Source organism: Pseudonaja textilis, chromosome 2 (genome assembly GCF_049901715.1).
Source record: "Pseudonaja textilis isolate UNSWEBS1 chromosome 2, rPseTex1.2, whole genome shotgun sequence".
NCBI classification, from domain to species: domain Eukaryota; kingdom Metazoa; phylum Chordata; class Lepidosauria; order Squamata; family Elapidae; genus Pseudonaja; species Pseudonaja textilis.
The window spans coordinates 181,922,295-181,941,823 of NC_141991.1; the positions used below are offsets into that span (position 1 = coordinate 181,922,295).

At 38.0% G+C, this 19,529-nt stretch overlaps 1 long non-coding RNA gene across 1 annotated transcript in view; it reads right to left on the reverse strand.

Moving 5' to 3' along the window:
• The window catches only part of LOC148127264 (uncharacterized), an 80,041-nt gene extending 61,981 nt beyond the window's left edge, over window positions 1–18,060 (reverse strand). The window contains exons 1-2 of the long non-coding RNA XR_015742145.1: window positions 17,917–18,060; window positions 840–1,000 (exon numbers count right to left, since the gene is read on the reverse strand). This is a non-coding gene — a long non-coding RNA (uncharacterized LOC148127264). The remainder of the gene's footprint in view (window positions 1–839; window positions 1,001–17,916) is intronic.
• Between the last annotated feature and the right edge of the window lie 1,469 nt (window positions 18,061–19,529).

Below are 19,529 nucleotides of genomic sequence, written 5' to 3' on the forward strand. Positions count from 1 at the left end.
ACTTACAACAGTTCATTAATGACTGTTCAAAGTTACACCACCACTGGGGTTAAAAAATGACTTATGACCATCTTTCACACTTACAACTATCACAGCCTCCCCATGGTCACGTGATCAAAATTCAGATGCTTGGCAGTTGACCCATATTTATGACGGGGGTCATGTGATCAACTTTTGCAACCTTTAGCAAGCAAAGTCAATGGGGAAGCCAGATTCATTTAACAACCACGTGACTGTCAGTATATTCATGAACTGGAATAGAGTGTGGTAATAAGGTCAGCCAATGAGTAGCCATAGCAACTAAAACAGCCAATGAGGATAGTTTGGACATTGAAACTAGAAGTAGCCTAGGCTGGAAACTGAAACTAAAAGTAGCTTAGACCTGGCTCTATGTTAAGCTCTGCAAGTCTGCAGTTATGTTGAGCTCTGAGTCTGTGTATTGAAGATGAAACTAACTTGCTTGCTTGCTGAAGACTGAAGTTCTGCTCTGAACTTGCAACATGTTTCTGTTTTGAGTTTTCTCCATTTTGGAGAAATCTACAACTGGTTTGTAAAATCTACTTCTGTTTATAAAGATGTAAAATGAAGCATCAGCCGTCTTTGTTTACTTTTCTGGCACTGAATCATCGCTGCAAACACTCTCAATAGCGACTAACGTAACAACTGCAGGGAGTCACTTAACCACTGTGGCAAGAGAGATGGTAAAATAGGGCAAAATCCACTGAACAGCTGTCTCACTTAGCAACAGAAACTTTTGGGCTCAATTGTGGTCATAAGTTGAGGGTTACCTGTACACAATTCTCACAGAAAATACACTTGAGAAATCCTTTGAGATCTACCTTAGGAATGGCGTTTTTTTTCTTCTTCCTTCAAATGCTTCAGATGGTGACGGAGTACGTATACCTACACACGCCTAAAGAAGATTAGCAGCAATTCGGGTGGGTTATCCGCTGTGGACAGGCAGTTTCTCAATCGATTCCAGGTCTCCATCTCAATTTACCTGTTGGAGGCAAAAGTGTTTTGACAAATTACCTCATTTTCCCAAACACATATACCGTACCTGACATTGATCGCAAAAACTACTGACTAGGAAATTTTGCCACCTGTCATTTACTACAATGGTAACTAAAGTCTGATAGAGACTGTTTTTTTTTTTTCCTAGCTAAGAAAAGCACCTGGCTGGGACTCTCTGTTTACTTTTTCCCAACGTATGCTCTGGAATGGATGAAGAATTGTTCCACTTCCCACTTCTTTTTTAAGTTTCTAAAAGGTTAGAGCATGCCAAGCAGTGGTGATGAGTTCTTCTTGCAAGCCAAAAAAAAAAAAAAAAAGGCCTCTATTTCTCAGCAGATGCCTGCAGTAATCATATGATGTGAATCACATTTTCCAAAGCTAGTGGAAAAAAACAAACAAAAGCTTCTCTACCTACAATAAATCACAGGCTGTCACTGAGAAACTCGGGTTGGATTGCTAGTGGCAAGCAAAAGCTGCCAGATGATTCTTCATCCTCCCATGAATGTACAAAAAAAATGTCCAGTCTGATCTGAAAAATCAGACTTTTCTTTTTCACCTTGCAAGAAACCTCACATTCCTCATCTCAACATAGGTAAGCTTAAAAAGTCTTTATCCTGAATTAGGATTGTCAAAGAAAAGCTATTTACTAGTGGTAGAAAATACTGGCAGAATATACAGGTAGTCCTTGACCCACAACAGTTCATTAAGCAACTGTTCAGAGTTACAACAGCACTGAAAAAAAAGTGACTTATGACCATTTTTCACACTTACGACCGTCGCAGCATCCCCAGGGTCATGACTTGCATTCAGACGCTTGACAACTGGTTCATATTTATGATGGTTGCGGTGTTCCAGGGTCATGTGATGCTCTTTTTGTGACCTGACCAGCAAAACCAGATCACCTAACAACTGTGTTGCTAATTTAACAATTGCAGTGATTCACTTAACAAATGTGGCAAGAAAAGTCGTAAAATGGGATAAAACTAAATTAACAAATTTCTCACTTAGCAACATAAGTTCTGGGCCCAATTATGATCATAAGTCGAAGACTGTGTATTCAGCTTCATAGTGATATACAATCAGCTTTATTTCAACTTGTTTGATTAACTCATCCAACTCTAAGATGTTTTACTTGCTATGCATAGTTACTATTCTATGCGTATGATCTATGCATGTCCAACTCAAGGCCCAGGGGCAGGATCCCGTGGGGTGCTTAGATCTATCCCACAGGGCCGCCCTGGAAGGATTGGCCCACGGTGCCTCTGCCAGTGAAAACAGAGCTTGCGAAGGCTGTATGCAGCTTTCCCAAGCTCCAGTTTTGCTGGCAGAAGGTTGTAGGAAGCCGTTGCAGTCGAAAACGGAGCTTGGGAGCCCATTTTTGTTAGCAGAGCACTTGGGCTACCACAGGTGCCCCCCCAACACAAGTGATGTCATGCTGGTCACACCCACTCCAGCCTCCCAAGTTTAAACACAACCCTGAGACGGCCCTCAATAAAACCGAGTTTGACACTCCTGATCTACAGTATATATTTTTTGTTTCCTGCTTTTTAAAACGTAACCTCCCAGAGATACTTAGAGGGGAGTAACCTCTAAATCAGGAGTGTCAAATTCACATTGTCACAGTGGTGTCACGTGACATATTGGGACTTTTTTCCCCTTTCGCTAAAGCGGGCATGGGTGTTCTAAATCACGTAATAGATATAATACATACTTACATACATACATTCAACTGATTTTGTAAAATTTAAAATGGTGGTTGGGTTTGGCCTAGTGCTTTGTTATTAAGTGTTTCATTTTCCCGGATATGGGCAAGGACCAAAATATAAATGTTAGTCAGATTGGTAAAAATTTACCACATGTTTTTCCCCTTCTGTTTTGTGCCCAAGCAGGTTAACCATTTTTAAATTCCCACCAGAATTGCTGGTAAGTAATTCTCAGAGAAGTGTAAAACATCTCAAGGACAATAGCCTAAGGAAAGTGGTTTGAGGTGAGGGATCAAAGGCGAGTACTTTGATATTTGCACCAGGAATAATAAACAAAAACATTCAAAATTCTAGTAAGCAATAAAAGATACACACTTTAGTAAGCAATTAAATATATTTTTGCATGTTATGTAATCACATAACTTTTTTTTTCCTCCAGTATGTTTCCTGGTTTGGTTAAAAATATCTGCCAGGTGACTGTCTTATTAGCTGATGGTGGCAAGATCAAAAGTCCAAGTTCTTATTGCCTTTTTTTCCCCACATAGGTACTTTCTACCATGAAGAGAAATATGGTACTATATAAAATGTATGATTTTGTTATCTATCTTGGCATACAGACTTGGTGTAACAATTTGCATTATACCCAATTCTATTTTTTCCACAATTCATACTTTAAAAAAAAGACTTTTGTGAATTGTGGCTCTATCCACTTAGTACCTCACATCCTTGGTAGCGTTTAGAAGACAAAAGAAAGAGAAAGAGAAAGAGAGAGGAGGGAGTGGGGAGGGAGAGAGAAGAGAGAGAAAGAGCATTAAACTCCTGACTGCAAGAAAGCTGTGATCACAATCTCAGTTTCAAATGAATATTCATCCCAGGTGGGGATGCAACTTCTGTTTTCTTTCTGCAAATTAGCACATTAATTTCCTCAAAAAGATCCATGTGATTGATTAGCAGATAGCACTGTTAAGATTTGTGGTTTGGTACAGCTGTTCCCTGCTAAAAATCAATTTACAAGATATTGAACATAAATGGAAAATATTACTACTTAGGATTCTTATTAGCTGGTATTTTACATGAATAAAATAGAAATATCAAAACCACAGGCCCCTTTACATAAATGTTATTCATGTTGGCTCTAGTGCAGAGGTGGTATTCAGAAGGTTCTGACCAGTTCTTGAGAACCAGTAGTGGAAATTTTGAGCAGTTCAGAGAACCAGCAAATACCACCTCTGACTGGAGGTTTTACAGTAACCTTCCCCTGCCATGCCCACCAAGCCGTGCCCACAGAACCGGTAATAAAAAAATTTGAATCCCACCACTGCTCTAGTGTACTACTTTTTTAAATATAATGCTGAGACTATGCAAGCCTAAATACATTCTTTTCACAAGGCTTTCATGTTCAACTGAGTGTGAATGAGCTATAAATATGGTATATTGTGCTTTGTAGTGAACTGTACTTTATGTACATAGAAGATGCCTCATGACCTAACCTAGGATTTAAAGATATGCAACAGCTCCAGTGAAATACCATGCAGTAAAGGGTTTAATTAGCTAATACAGTTTTAAACTATGGATTGACTTATACAGCTTTTTATCCTGTTTTATTTGACTTTCAGGAACTAAAAATGTCCTAAAAAGAAGTAGGAATGATTTTGACTAAAAACAGGAACTGATTTTCATGACAAAATTAGTTTCTTGAACAAATTAACATTAAGGAATGTGGGTGGATTGACTGGCAATCAGCAGATGTGGTCGGTTTGTTATAGGTAGTGGCTGCAACAAGTAGCATAAGAGATTTTTAGAGTACAGAGAAATGCATGCCCCATGTTCTTCTGTGGGTTTCAGTAAAACAAGGGTGTGGTCATTTTGATATTCTTCCTACAAGCTTACACTTTCTTCACACTAAATCCACTCACCATTAACTGCCTTAAAATAGATAGAAGTATGTTTTCAGGGAAAGGATCAAGATCATAACAAGCTCCATTGTGGTTTTTTTTTTTTCCGTTCAGCAGGCAGATCACAGCAGAAGACGTAGTAAATTAACAAAGCAATGACAAGGAGGGGATGGGAATCAAAGAAAGAAAGAAAAATGAAAATGGTTAGATGTTCTATACCGGGGTTTTCCAAACTTGGCAACTGGAAAACTTGTGGACTTGCTGAAGTTTTCTTTGTGTGAAAGAACAATACGTAATATGCTTCACGTTTCCTTCAAAGCATTCACTCTCTTTAAAATTGCTGGAAAGTTTAATCCAGGGGACTTTCATCTAATCTATAACTAACAATGGATCGTGACAATAAAGCCAGAAAGGACCAACCCCGCCCCCCATGGCAAAGTCGAAAAATAATGTTGAATTAATATATCTTATGCATATGTGTATAGAACAGGGGTCTCCAAATTGGCAACTTTAAGACTTGTGGGTTTCAACTCAGCATGGCTGGCTGAGGAATTCTGGGAGCTGAAATCCACAAGTCTCAAAGTTGCCAATTTGGAGACTCCTGTTTTATACAGGTGTACATACAATATATTAATTCAACATTATTTTTCGACTTTGTCTTTTTGTTGTTGTTGTTGGTCCTTTCTGGCTTTACTGCCACGATCTATTGTTAGTTATAGATTAGATGAAAGTCCCCTGGATTAAACTTTCTAGCAATTTTAAAGAGAGAACATATTACTCATTGTTGTTTAACACAAAGAAAACTTCAGGAAGTAAACTTCAGCAAGTTAAACCCCCCCTCCCCCCAAAAAAAATCTTTATTTTTTTTATTTATCGCATTTCTGTTTTTAACACGCCCATCTACCTCACAGAACAGATGGATTTGGAATGACAACTACTACAGCTGGGCTGATTGCTCAGCTCAGGCCTGATTGGAGGAAAAGGCTGGTCTGATCGGGCCTTGTCCAGTCGTATTTTCTGTGACTCAGCAGAGGGCAGCAGCTTTCTAGAAATCGTGTCAGGCTGGAAAAATGAAAAGTGCCCATTTCTTGCCCATTTGTTTTCTCGCTGGCTTTTCAAAAATTCTGGCTAAATCATCATCTTAAGAATTCTTCTAACAGGCTCAGCAGCAGACAACACACACACACACACACGCACGCGTGCACGACGCAGAATTGTTCCCAAGTAAAAGCATGAAAGAAAAAAGCTACAAAAAGCATGAAAGAGCAAGTGTTTAAAGCACAATCTTCTATGGCGATTCTCAGTCATGCAGGTCAGCATTGTCCCAAAGGTGCCTTTTTCAAGAGGCGACTGGACGTGATTTTTTTTCTCTGAAGACATTTCAGAGTGGAAGAAGCTTCTTAGATGAGAAGCCAAATGTCTTCAAAGAAAAACCAGAAAGTCCAGTTGCCTCTTGAAAAAGCACTTTTAAAGGCACAATCATGTTCAAGACTATCCAACCAGGTCATCCAGGAAGAAAAAACAGGTTTGTGGGGAACTACGTCATTCATTCAGTATGACTGGTTTTTGAGTTCAAAGTTGTTGGTTTAGAGTAGACCACAGCCAGAATCTGAGCAACTTGGGGAGCAAAACTGCCTTTCCAGCAACCCCATTCTGTTCTTTACCTTCAGTTTTTGCTGCCTGCTCCCTACACCAAGGACTACGGCACTGCATGATCTGGAAGTCTATTTTTGTGGTAGAAATCAAAAACGCTTTCAGATTCCTCCATGCAAAAGAGTGGCGGGTTAGACTCTGCTTCTCTTAGAATACTTTTTCCCCCCTCAACCTGAGTATATTATTTTTCTGAGAAAGTTGTAGTTTACTATTTAGCCTTCCCTCCCTTAATAAACCCAGGGGTTAGGGGTTAGCCTTGTTGCCGGAACTGGGTCACTAACAGAAGAATGCAAAGATTTGTAGGAATACAAACATATTTTCCAAAAATATATATGTAAAGCAGCAAGAAATAATAAAAACATTTCTGTGCAGACCAGACATTATGTAGTTACAGTGCTGAGTGAAAAACCTGGAGAGAAAAATCAACAGAAAAAAATACGTACTTAAAAGAAAGAAAAATCCACAAGACAGAATTTGTCAATAATAGCAGGCCAGTTTTTGGCTCCGTGCTTATATTTTTACGTCTTTTTATGCAAGGAGTAAATGAATTTCTATAAAAGATCGTGACAGTGAGGGAGAATAAACTGCCTTACTTCATGCAAAATATCAAGGTTGTAGGGGACATTGTTGGAAGTGGACTAAGAAATTAAGGCAGAGTGGAAATTAAAATTCAATGTCTCCAGATGCCCAGCAATTTAGTGCTGGACCCCTCTTGTGACTTCTTGCCATGTTCCTGAGTCTCACAGATAGGATTGCTGGTGACATTGAGCTAAGGTTAATGTCATACGCTCTTGCGTTCATCTGTAACTTGGCCATGAATGAGCCAAGGACATATCTCTGAAGAAAGAATAAGAACATGGTTGTGTAACATTTACACTCCTGGGTTCTGAGTTCTTCAGCAGATGGGACTCCAAAATAGAATAAGGATGGTGGCAGTGATTTTCAGATACCTTAGATGTGACCAGGGGTGTATATACCTGGCATTCTAGACTCAAACCATGATACAATTGTCTTTGCATCCTCTTGTTCTGTTTTCCTTAGAAATATTTCACACTTTTTCCCAGTCAATGACTCACTCACCACATCTTGCAAAACATTGAGGCTAGGTGATGTTTGAATACAAAAATCTATATTACTCTGCATAAACAACTGAAGTAGGGCTTTTTTGTTGTTGTGGCTGACCAAAAAAAAAAATCCAAATCCAAAATAACCCCCAAGATAATCCAGCTGCACTAAACAAGCTTGGCAAATTGGATTTGGAGTATGGTTTTGGAGCCCAGGCCTTATTCAAAAGAAAATATTTTAATGGCACTATTTCTTTTTAGGAGTGTACTTGACTGTGCCCATAGATATTACAACGTGAGATGAATTTTGTACAAAGGGTGTGTGAATCAGAAACAGGACTCTATTTTGCAGTCTGAAGATTGTTAAGACTTCCAAGAGCAGACTAATTTTGTCCAAGCACTCTAAGACATGGGATCCATTTTTATAGAATGTGAGGAATTGCACACTACACACTGAGAACAAACATATGTATGGAAAAATGTATATGTATGGAAAAAAATCTTCACAAGGAGACCATAGGAATTTTACAAATACTAGAGAAGTACTCATGTTCAAATTTAAAGTACTGTAGTAGGAGATATATCCTGTCACTGCCAATTCTTAAGAGAAAAGGTTACATTCCACTTTAGCCTGGTCAACAGCTGCACCCCTTGCCAGTCAAAGCAAAAGAACATATTATGCATGTTTGTGTCAAAGGGAACATTTTTTTAAAAATGTCAGTATTCCATTTCAGTATGCCAGGGGTCCTAGCAAAGTATATTTGTTTACTAGGTCTAGCAAACATGGCATTTTCTTGCCATGGGGCTGCTTGATGATCAGGCAGGTGTTGTCATTACCCTGCTAGCATTGTTGTTCTTCTGGCTGATATCTTCAGGATCTCTCCCCAAGGCTCATTCCCTCCCCCACCACCACCACCACAAACCAGCTTTCCCTATCACATCCGAATAAAATTAATTTTGCATGTGAGAAGTTAAGTGAAATGTGGTCATTAAGCGAATCCATCTTCCCTCATTGACTTCGCTAGTTGGAAGCCATCTGGGAAGTCACAAACAGTGGTCATATGATCTGGGGACTATGCAGCTGTCATAAGTACTTGTTGGTTGCAAGCACCCAAATTTTGATCATGTGAATGTGGGAGTGCTGTCACAGTCATATGTGCAAGAATTGGTTGTAAGTCACTGTTTTCAATGCCATTGTAACTTCAATAGTCACTAAACAAATGGTTCTAAGCCGAAGACTGACTGTATCTATATTTTGCCAATGGCCTAGAAAGTCCTGCTTACTCCTCAATGAGCTGCACTGAGATCCACCTCCACCTTTGGATAGGGAATGAAATGTCTTGAATATTTTTTTTTAAAAAAAACCAATCTCTACAAATGTTGTTTCTAACTGGGTTTTTTTTTCCTTCTTTGTGAGGTTGATGCCCATCTGTCTACGTGACTAATACAGAAAATCCAACATTCAAAAATAGTTTTCTATCTACACATATATTTTAAAAAATGTAATGCTTCTCTACAGCTTCAGAGAAGTTGCAACCCATCAAACATATCTACAGATCCCTTCCCAAAAAGACATTATGACACAACATCCATAGTGTCACAAATTTTCCCACTTTGGTATAATTTTTAATAACTACATAGAAAATTATAGAAAATGTATAGAAAATTAATACTTATAATTTGGCTTTGTTCACTTGCTTTTTTTCCCCTCTTAGACCCATGATTTTCTTATGTGGATCAAGCTTTTTACCAACTATTTGGAGAATAGATAGGCTCTCAAAATTTAGATTTGAACTTCTCTGCTTTAAATGTTATGTATTTCAGGATAATTGATTGACCCCACAGAGAAGTCTGCATTATGTCACATAGTTTGTATTTTCCCTATAAGATTGACTTCTATTTCAACATCAGACAATTTTTTAAAGTAACTCAATGTCTTTAAGTATATTTATTTTCTTTTATCATAAAAAGTAAAATACAAAATATAAAAGAAAAGAAAAGAAAAAAAATAAAATTAGGCACACTATAAGCAATGTGGATTCCATCTTAAATTAGAATTATAATAAATATAGGTTAGGAACATTGGCTTATATTTACTGGCAATATTATATGTTTTCAATGATAATTGTGATGTTTCCCTGATTCAAATATCTTTTTAATGTTTCTGTCTTGTAAAATCAATATAATTTTACCTGAACAAGAAGTTCTGAACAGAACGACATGGTTACTTATATGTATGGGGACATAATTGTTATTTGTTTTCCTATTTAGGCTTATTGAAGCAATACTGAAAAAAAAAATAGAAAATAAACCCAAACAAATAAAAACAATTGCCTACTTTCAGAGATACAGAGACGTTTTAAGTTATATATAAAACAGACTTCCATGTATTTCTTTGAGACTCTTTACTGTACTGACCTGTAAGAAAGTAAAACTATGTAAATAAAATGGTTTCTATAAAGAGCACATATTTGCTGACTATTTAAAATACAAGAAACTATTGTTTGTAAAATTCAGAAGGAATCACAGAGCAAAGGAGTATATCACAAGATTACACCAATACTCAATCACAGCTCAATTTCCAAGAAACCCAGTGAATTTTATGTTGCTACCGTATTTATTTATTTGTACTTGGCTATGCTGTGATGTATAATTGAAATCATTAACTTAAGTCTCCTTGGCATTTCCTTCAGGCTCTTCATGAGTTGGTTATTCCACTGGTGGCCCACAACATACAAACACAAATCCCTTCCCAAATTCAACATTTGCCACTGAGAATCAGTGGCATCAATAAATATCAACAATAATACAGTTGTGGTTGAACCTCAGCAATGGGGTGTTTGCTTCTAAATTGTAACAGCCCAGCTGAAGGAAAATAAGAAACAAAAACCTGCAAGCACAAAGCCACTGGCTATTATGCAAAAAAACAAACAAAATAAAACCATAAATTCAAAAAGTGAAAGTTAATATCCCAGGCATGCTTAAGAAAATTAAACTGCTGACAGGAAGTTGTACACACCCAGTGACTTTTCGATCACTTCCAGAGGGAATAGGAATCTTCAAGACTCCCCTTCCCAACCGGGTCCATGATTATGCAAAAGTTGTCTTGTGTCATTCCTAAGTGTTTCCATTCAGATCCAAGGAACAGCACTACCCCTGTCTATTAAGAGAGTGGCCCTCAGCTCAGGCAAGTCTTTATCCCAAAATAGTTGCCTGTCCTACCCTAAGTAACCATTAATTTCTCTCTCTTCCCCCACAGTTTTCCTGTTTTTACTAACAGCCAAAGTAGAAAAGTTATTTACCCTATATATATTGTAGCATGATGAGATACACAGCCTTGAGGTAAAAAAGAAGAGCAAGGACATTTTTAGCTACCAATTTGAAAACTTGTCATGCTTGTAACCATTGAGTAGGAAGTCAAAACTAAATATTGAGTATCCTGAAACATCTCAGTCTCTAAACATCTCGGGGTTTTTTTTCCAGGTACCTGGCCAACCATAAAGGTGAACTAGCATTTAGAATTTACACCTTGTCAATAGAACTTAAAACATCTAAATTGTTTTTCTTTTTCATGCCTTTAAATAGCAACCACACTGGAGTAGAAAATCTCACAAAAGCTAATCTTGAAGAGTATATGAAAGAACCATTAACAAGGACATATTAACCAGAGACTTGGAGAAGTGATTGCATGGTCCAGAAATATAAGGAAGTATGAGAAAGAAACTCAAAGTAACCCTGGCTCAATGTTGTTCAGTATTGGAAAAGGGTTTATTTGTTGATTTAGCATATGGTAAAAAGGGGGAGAGGGAAATTTGGATAAACTTTCATGATTTTGTTATTATATTTTACATGTAATAAACAATAAACTAGCATTCCTAGAATTTCTGCAGAGTTTGTTTTCAGGGCCTGCCGTAAAGGCTGATAAAATGCTTTCTTCTTTCCTTATTCTAGCCCTTATTCCCACATTTTAATATATATTTAATATAAGTAAAAGCAGATTGCCATTTTACTTGCCACAATTCTAAGAATATTTTCTTCTTTGACTTTCACTGGGTTTCAAGTGTATCATTTTGAGATGTTTCAGTATAAGATTGCTATACAGCACAGAGATAATTAGATAATAATTAAACTGAACTTACTAAAGGTACAAAAGGCAGGTACGGTAGCAAGATTCTCTAGTATTAAATGCATCACTACAATTCATTTGCTTTACCAAGAAACAATAATATTAAAAGGCCAACTCCCTGTAATAGTTTCAACAGCATTTGAAACAACATTTTTTATTTATTTATTTAGATTTCAAGGCACTCTTTTTGCAGAGCTTTGAATTTTCAGAAGTCATTGCCCTGCACAAAATCTTAAATATGAAATATATAAATTATGAGGATGATTCCTAGCTGTTTTGAATATTTGCTGTTGTACGCTTATCCCAACCCAAGGACGTAATCCAAAAAAATAATTTATTATTATAATGAACTTTGTGTTTAAACAAGCAAGTCTATAATTCGAAGATCATATTTTTTTTTTTCAGCTTCTTTCTCCTTTGTATAAACAAAGTTCGCCAGAACTGTTCAACAAACTTTGCCTTCTTTCCTGGAAGAATGTCTCTTTTATTTGAGTTACCTTTGCACACAGTCTTCAAATTCCTGTCCGTGAATTTTAACTCAAGGATAGTGTTTCTCAACCTTGGCAACTTTGAGATGTGTGTACAGTACTTCAACTCCCAGAATTCCCCAGCCGGCCATACTGGATGGGGAATTCTGGAAGTTGAAGTCCACGCATTGTAAAGTCGCTTCGGTTGGGAAACACTGCAGTAGGACTACTCTATAATATTTGAATTAGATTTAAACAGCAAACTATTTTATGAATCAGTCCACATGTGTATGATTAGTCATGGGGTTCAGGGGCTCAAAAAAAGCTACATATAGACAAAACCCAGAAGCATATATTCTCGTTTCCAGCCATACCTGCTCTCCCTATGACTTCCTTGTATTAATATCAAGTCTGCAAACAAATCTGAATAGACACATTTGCTTGCTTTCCAATAGTCACATCAATGCTGGGAAAATTATAAGGAATAATCCATCTCCCCTCTATCTCTATATTATTATTATGAAAATCTGAGAACTTTTATTTCCTGCAAAACACAAAACGAACCATAATTTGCACATACAAATAAGAATTCGTGGGTTGAATGCCATAAAAAGTACTTCTATGTCCATTTCATGCCTTCTTAAGCTTAATGTTTTGGAACGGAATCAATTATTTCCAGCTGCAAGTGATTAAAAAAAGTACTCTTGCATTTATCTGCAGTAAGAGCAAAGAAGGAGAACGGTTTTGTCATCAGGGGTTTGGCCTTCCTTTTCAATGAAAAGAAAACCACAGCTGAGGAGCCCGTCTGTGCGTCAAAACTAAGTCCTAATAGTTGTTCACACTCTGGTAATTCAGCAATTTTTCCAGCTGCTAGGTTTATCTTGGGTATCAAGAGAACATTCAAATGTTCCCATTTTATGAAGTATGGTTATGCTTGAGTTTACAGATCAAATTGCTAAACCAGAAGTTCATTTTTAAAAAAAAGTGCAGTCCCATATTACTCTGTGCTACAATTCCATTAGCTAATATAGGTCATAAATATCCAAATCTATGTCAAAGGGATGTTGCTTTGTTATCCTACTGTTACAGCAACCCAGGGCAGCATCACATTGTTCCCCCCAGAGCTGTAGATCCAGGACAAAAAGCAAGCTGATGAAGAAATATCAACCCTGTAAATTGCAATAACAACTTCGTAATCCAGTAAGAGTTGAAACTTACACTGTTCGGTACAATCCTAGCAAACCTCATGTGTGTGTATTTGAAAAGTTTTGAATATTTGGGTTGTACCAAATTACTGCTTCTGGCTGTTTCAAAAACAGTCCAAGAAAAACCTCCGTTTGAGGTGGTTTGGCTCTTTCACTATATTCAACTGTCGCCTTCAATGTTTTTTTCCCCTTTACGGGTTATTTATAAGATGCACAGAGAAGCACATGCTAAGTAAAGGTCAGGTAGGAAGAATCTGGTAGGAGCAAAACTGAACTTCTCCAATGCTAGAGAGGTGAGAAGGGCTATAACTGAAAGCCAAGAAAATCTTCAGGGAGTTGAAGTCCACACATCTTAAAGTTGCCAAGGTTGGAGAAACATTGCTTAAGAGCGGGAATCAACAGGTCCTAAAAAAGAACTGCTTCTAAAAAATTATTGCTACTGTAAACTAGGAGAGTCAAGGAGTACAGTAGTCAGGACCAAGTACATGAAGGTAATCCCTCCTCTTTAATAAAGGATGAATCTGGGTTCAACTTGTTTATTTTCAGGCATTCTAGTCTCCTTTATGGACTACATTTGGAAAGGATCTACTTACTAGCTGTTTCAAAGTATTTGCCTCCATTTTCTGTATCAGCACTTTTAACAGCAGCAGCACTATACTGCTTCACAGAGCTTTACAGCCCTCTCTAAGCAGTTCACAAAGTCAGCCTGTTGCCCCCAACAATCTGGGTCCTCTTTTTACCCACCCCGGAAGGATGGAAGGCTGAGTCAACCTGGAGCCTGGTGAGATTCGAACTGCCAAATTGCAGGCAGACAGCAGTCAGCAGAAGTAGCCTGCAGTACTGTACTCTAACCACTGTGCCACCGCAGCGCTTAATGCTGTATGTTTGGTGTTGTCTTAAGCGGTTTGAGCTTAGATCCCTTCCATGAAGATCTGTGCCCATTCTCCCCAAGAGCATTTTATGGGAGACTCATTTTTGAGATGCTAATTGTGTTTCCATCCCACTAATGTAGGCATTTAACTTGCTTAAAGAACTTTTTTGCATTACCTTTTCTTTTCTTTTTTTTAAAAATAAAAGTCATGTTTAAATCGTAATTGTAATTATCCCTTTATTTTCAGCTCCTCAAAAGGAAACAGGACTGCTCTTCTCCATCCATATACTTCAAGGCTATAGGAAGCCCTTGACTTATGACCACAATTTACCCCAAAATTTGTTGTTGGTAAGCAAGACAGTTGGGAAGCAAGTTTTGCCCCATTTTGCTATCTTTCTTGCCACAACTCTTTAAGTGAATCGCTGGGGTTGTTAAGTTAGTAACATGCCTGTTAAGTGAATATGGACTTTTCCCATGGACTTTGCTGGACAGAAGGTCACAAAAGGTGATCACATGACCCCAGGACACTGTAACGGTTATAAATATGAGTCACTTGCCAAATGTTTTAATTTTGATCATGTGACCATAGGGATGCTGCAATGGTCGTAAGTGTGAAAAATGGTCATTAGTCCCTTTTTCAGTAGTGTAACTTTGAACAGTCACTAAATAAAGTATTGTAAGTAGAGGACAACTGTTGAGTTTATGCTGTTTGGGACATTCTGGCATTTCTCGTTCAAATACGTCTTAAATAAACAAGCTTGGGGGAAGTGTGACCTTATGAAATTAAGTGATTTTTTTTTTCCTATTCAAGTAGCACATACACAAAAAGAAAAGTAAGTTTCTAAGAAAAAATGATTCATTCATTCTAGGAACTGTATTTCTCAGTATCGCAGCTATTTATTTTTTCCTAGAAACTCATTTCTATCTGCTCTTTAATGTAGCTTAAGTTTTCTAGCAAATGTCATTTACATTCACACATATTTATAGTCAAGATACTTAATTCACTGAAGTATAAAACACATCAGTATAAAAAACTAGAGACAGAGAAGCTGCCTGGAAGCAATTGGGCTCTGGACAAATTGCCTATTTCCAGTGTCTCTGTCTCTCTGTCTCTGTTTCTCTCTGTCTCTCTCTCTCTTTCTCTCTCTGTTTCTCTGTTTGTCTCTGTCTCCGTCTCTCTCTGTCTCTCTGTCTCTCTCTCCCTCTCTTTGTGTACTTCACCCAAGCATGAGTATACCTCCATCATGATCAGGGCACTATAATCACTATCTCTTAACATTTCTGTCTCAGACAGTAATTAACTAGTGCCATTCCTTATGAACGCTCCTTCCCTTTGCACAAAAATCATCTGATGAAATTTAGCATAGTGTTCCTCAATATAATTACCACTAAAACCTTTTTCTACAAAAAAAAACCCCATGTAATAGCTGAAATCTCTCTTTTATGAGCTGCTATGAAATTCTATCAGCTTCAACCTCACATAAAACTTAATTTCTTGCAAATTGCATTTAATTCTATTTAAAAAACAAAAGACAAAACATATCAGTTGTGTGACATACTAAACAGTGGAACAAAGTACATTCTTTTACAATAAATCTCACTCCAGTTCAAGACAAGTATCAACATTTCAGTCCACATTTTTGATCACTCCCAAAGCTCTGGATTCAGGTATCAGCCAATTTTACTGGCCCGTACAACAAGCCCCTAATATCTACTTTAATTCACACATTGTTCCAATATGTATGTATATTCTTTAACATATCTTTCCCAATTAGGTTCTTATTTCTGTGAATTGTTAAGTGCTAAATTAGAGTTAATAATAGACTTTGTGCCAAGAAGAAACCTGTTGGAGTATATAATATATGACCCACGGTGCCACAGTGTTTAGAGTGCAGTACTGCAGGCTACTTAAATAATGGTTCTTCAAATAGAAAGTGTTATGACCAGAATCTCAGAGGAACCTAAAACTGTATAGGTAGGCCTCACTAAACCACAGTAATTGGGACTGCAATTTCAGTCACTAAACTGTATAATCATAAAGCATGATGTCACATGACCACATCACTTAGCAACAGGAGTCCCTGTTATTCTCATTAAGCAAGGATCACCAATTGTTAAGTAAATCCCAAGTGGCTTGCAAGCAGGCTGACATGGAGATAAATGGTAGCTGCTGGGTGGGGGAGAGTGAGGTGGTAGCTGGTGTGGTGTGAGTGCAGCAGGATATAAGGGATGGCTGCTGCCAGATGGAGAAGAGTATGAGTCATTTACAAGATCAACTTGCAACTTTCCTTGTTGGCTTCCCCATTGACTTTGATTCTGAGAAGCTGGCAGGGAAGATTGTAAGTGCTGACCTCATGACTGCAGTTTGCTGCAACTTTCATAAGGGCAAGCCAGTTGACAAAAGTCCAGATCACGATCATGGGGCTGCATGGATGCTAAGATGACCATAATTCTCACCACTCATTCAGTGCCATCATATCTTCAAATGGTTGCTGAGTGGTCGTCAACCCAAGGCTACTTGCATTTCTCTAGGAGAATGATTCAACATTTGCTAATTCAGTGTTTGTGATTAGTTTGTTGAATGTGACTACCATGAATAAAGAGAAATTACTGTAATCTCAAACCACAAAGCAAAGATTTTTCAGTGACTGAGAGAAGATCTTAGCTAAGAGAATTTACTTACTCACTTGCTTACTTACGTATTTGTATTACTTATTTATATTTCTTTATTTCTTAACAACCATCTCTCTCAGAGAATTATATATAGACACAAAGAGAAAGAGAAAGAATGAGTTTCTGTCTCTGCCTGCCAGCCAAGGAGTTCCAGGGTTTAAAGTCCTGTGTCCCTTTTTCCAGCTCTTACAAGATATTTGGACTTTCTGCCATTCCTTTCTCAGCCTTGGATATTGATCCCATGCTCAAAGTATTTTGATAACCATCTCAGGTCTTAGGCTTTGCTAGTTGGCCTTGCTGATTTCAGCCCTCACAGATGACACATTGAAGCTTTTTCTTTTGAATGACATCCCTTTGGACCAAATTACAGCTAAAGGGACGCCCACTCTTCCTGAAGAAAGAAGAGAAACAGACTGCATACGGCTCTGCTAACTCACACTGTGATTCCAGACACAAAAATTAAATAACCATCGTCACTCAGGATGCATATGTCATCCATGCTTCCTCCATATGTAGGCATATGGGGAAGTTTTTTTGGGGGTGGGAGTCTTGATTCCAGTTTCTCAACTTTGCTATCTTTAAGATGTGTGAACTTCAATTCCCAGAATTCCCCAGGGGAATTGAAACAAAAGAACTCCACGCATCTTAAAATTGCCAAGATTTAGAAACATTGCTCCAACTATTGCAACCAACGGCCAAGCTTTAGATTTTGCCTTAGACAATCAGAGCCAGGTTGAAGAACCCAAAAGTCAAAGAATTATTTTGCAAACCTGCCTTTCTTGAGATTGCAGATATGAATACAGTCACAAGAACCGAGCGAGATTATATAAGCAGGCAGTGGAGCAAACATTTTGGTCTGTAGATATTGCCAGTGCACAATATGTTGGCTGGAGCTGTGAGAAATAATAGTTCAGTCATTTCTGGAAGGCTAGAAGACCTTCATTCTTGGTAAATAGATGACGGCATTCAACAAGCAATTTTTCTCCCACATTGCTCACAAATACACCCATTCACCTATGTGTGTCAATATTCAGGGACTTCATCTTCCAGCTGCTACCTGCTATTTGTTTTTCTGAATTATAGCTCTGCATCAGACCTCAGGTAAACAAAAAGGTGATGCACACATTTGATTCTGTCTCCCTGATGATCTGATGGTTTTCTTCTGCAGAACCCAAATTGAGTCATGTTTATACAACTCAAAAGGGACACCGAATCCCTCAGAAAACAACTTGTACCATAATTCACCTGTCTGCCATCCTGCTCCAGATATATTCTGCTTTTTGTGTACTTCATGCCAGACAGTTAAGCAAATGGTCATGGTTTTTTGTAATAGTTCTGCTGCTGCCTGAAAACATAATTCCTACTTCCCAGATGACAAGAAGCCACCGCCTAAAAGATAAAGAGAACTGGTTGGCAACTCCACCCCAGGTGGTTTTTTGTTTTTTTCAAACTTTCCCCAGGCCAGTTGCCAGTCAAAAATTGTACTTCACATTGACTCAGTTTGCACATTTAACATCATTAAATTAATAATTCATTCTATGAAAACAAACCAATATTCAAATGTGAAGCACAGAGTTCCTAATAAAGACCGGTGCAAGGTTTGTACAACATACCAGCAAGTTCCTGGAAAAGTATGTCATGTAACCATGATCACCCGTCTTCAATCAGCACATCTTGTTCCCGACTAATAGGTTTAGCTGGTGACATGAAAGGAGCTTGAAAAGGAACACAGGGAAACAGATTCTGCGGGATGAATCCTAGAAGGGCAATCCTGTCAGGCACAGAAAGCAAGGTCTTCTGGGTTTCCCTGTGAGGAGATGGTTTCAAAGGCTTTGTTGAATCATGGAAGAGGCAGGATTATTGGCCCATGAAGCATTTTACTAAATTAGTACTTTGTTATTGAATCAATGTGTAATCTCGGTTTTTCCCCAGCAAGCCTGAACAGCAGAAATAGATTCAGTGATCCTTGGGCTATTGGATAGAAGAAATTGCAGATGTCCTAACATGCATATTATTATACTCTTGTGATGACTTTCAGGGAGGAGTTCCAGGGTTTCCGCTGCACTTCACAATATTATAGATGTCTGTGTTTGCAATCGCATCCATGCAAAGATGAACAGGGCAACAGTCTCTAATTTTCTAATTGGATTTTCTAATTCCAGCATTTCAAATCTCTGGTTCATAGAAAGTGCCACAATTGCTCCTAAAAAAAACAGTGGGGTCGCTATGCTTTACATGAGGAATGGTACGGTGCAAAAGATGGGGGGAGGGGCCCCACTGATCATCACAGTGTTGTTAGCTGCAGTGCCATCTCTTCATCATGTAGGTCTTACTGCAGGCACCTTGTCTAACATGTGGTCTGTTGCCCAGAAGTAATTTACATCAAAGAAAACCTGCCATCTTTATGATGTTTTTATTGTTGTGTTCTTTGCTTAATAGGACATAACAAGAGTCAATTTGCCATGAAAACTGCAGGACTCGTCCAAGCAGTCTCCGAGAATCAGACATGATTGAACAGAAGGAAAAAGGGGGCATAACAATGTACTGACAACGTGATACTGGTGTTTAAGAAGAATCAGGAACAAATGTCCAGCACATTCTGCCCAATTGCTGTAAAACAGTTGAAAGGCAGGAAAATAGTTCCTGGTCTTGTTCCTGTTTTGAATACATGCAATTTCTTATTGCTGGAACTCATTCTATTATACCCTGTTCTATCACATCTTTCTCTCTACCCTTTCCCAGGAAGACAAAAAAAGAATATATAACCTATGGGGGGGAAAGGCTTTTGAGTGTATCAAAATGCTCTTGTCTCAATATTTTTCAGATATTGTTAAGAACCCTCTCCTTACCTTTCCATC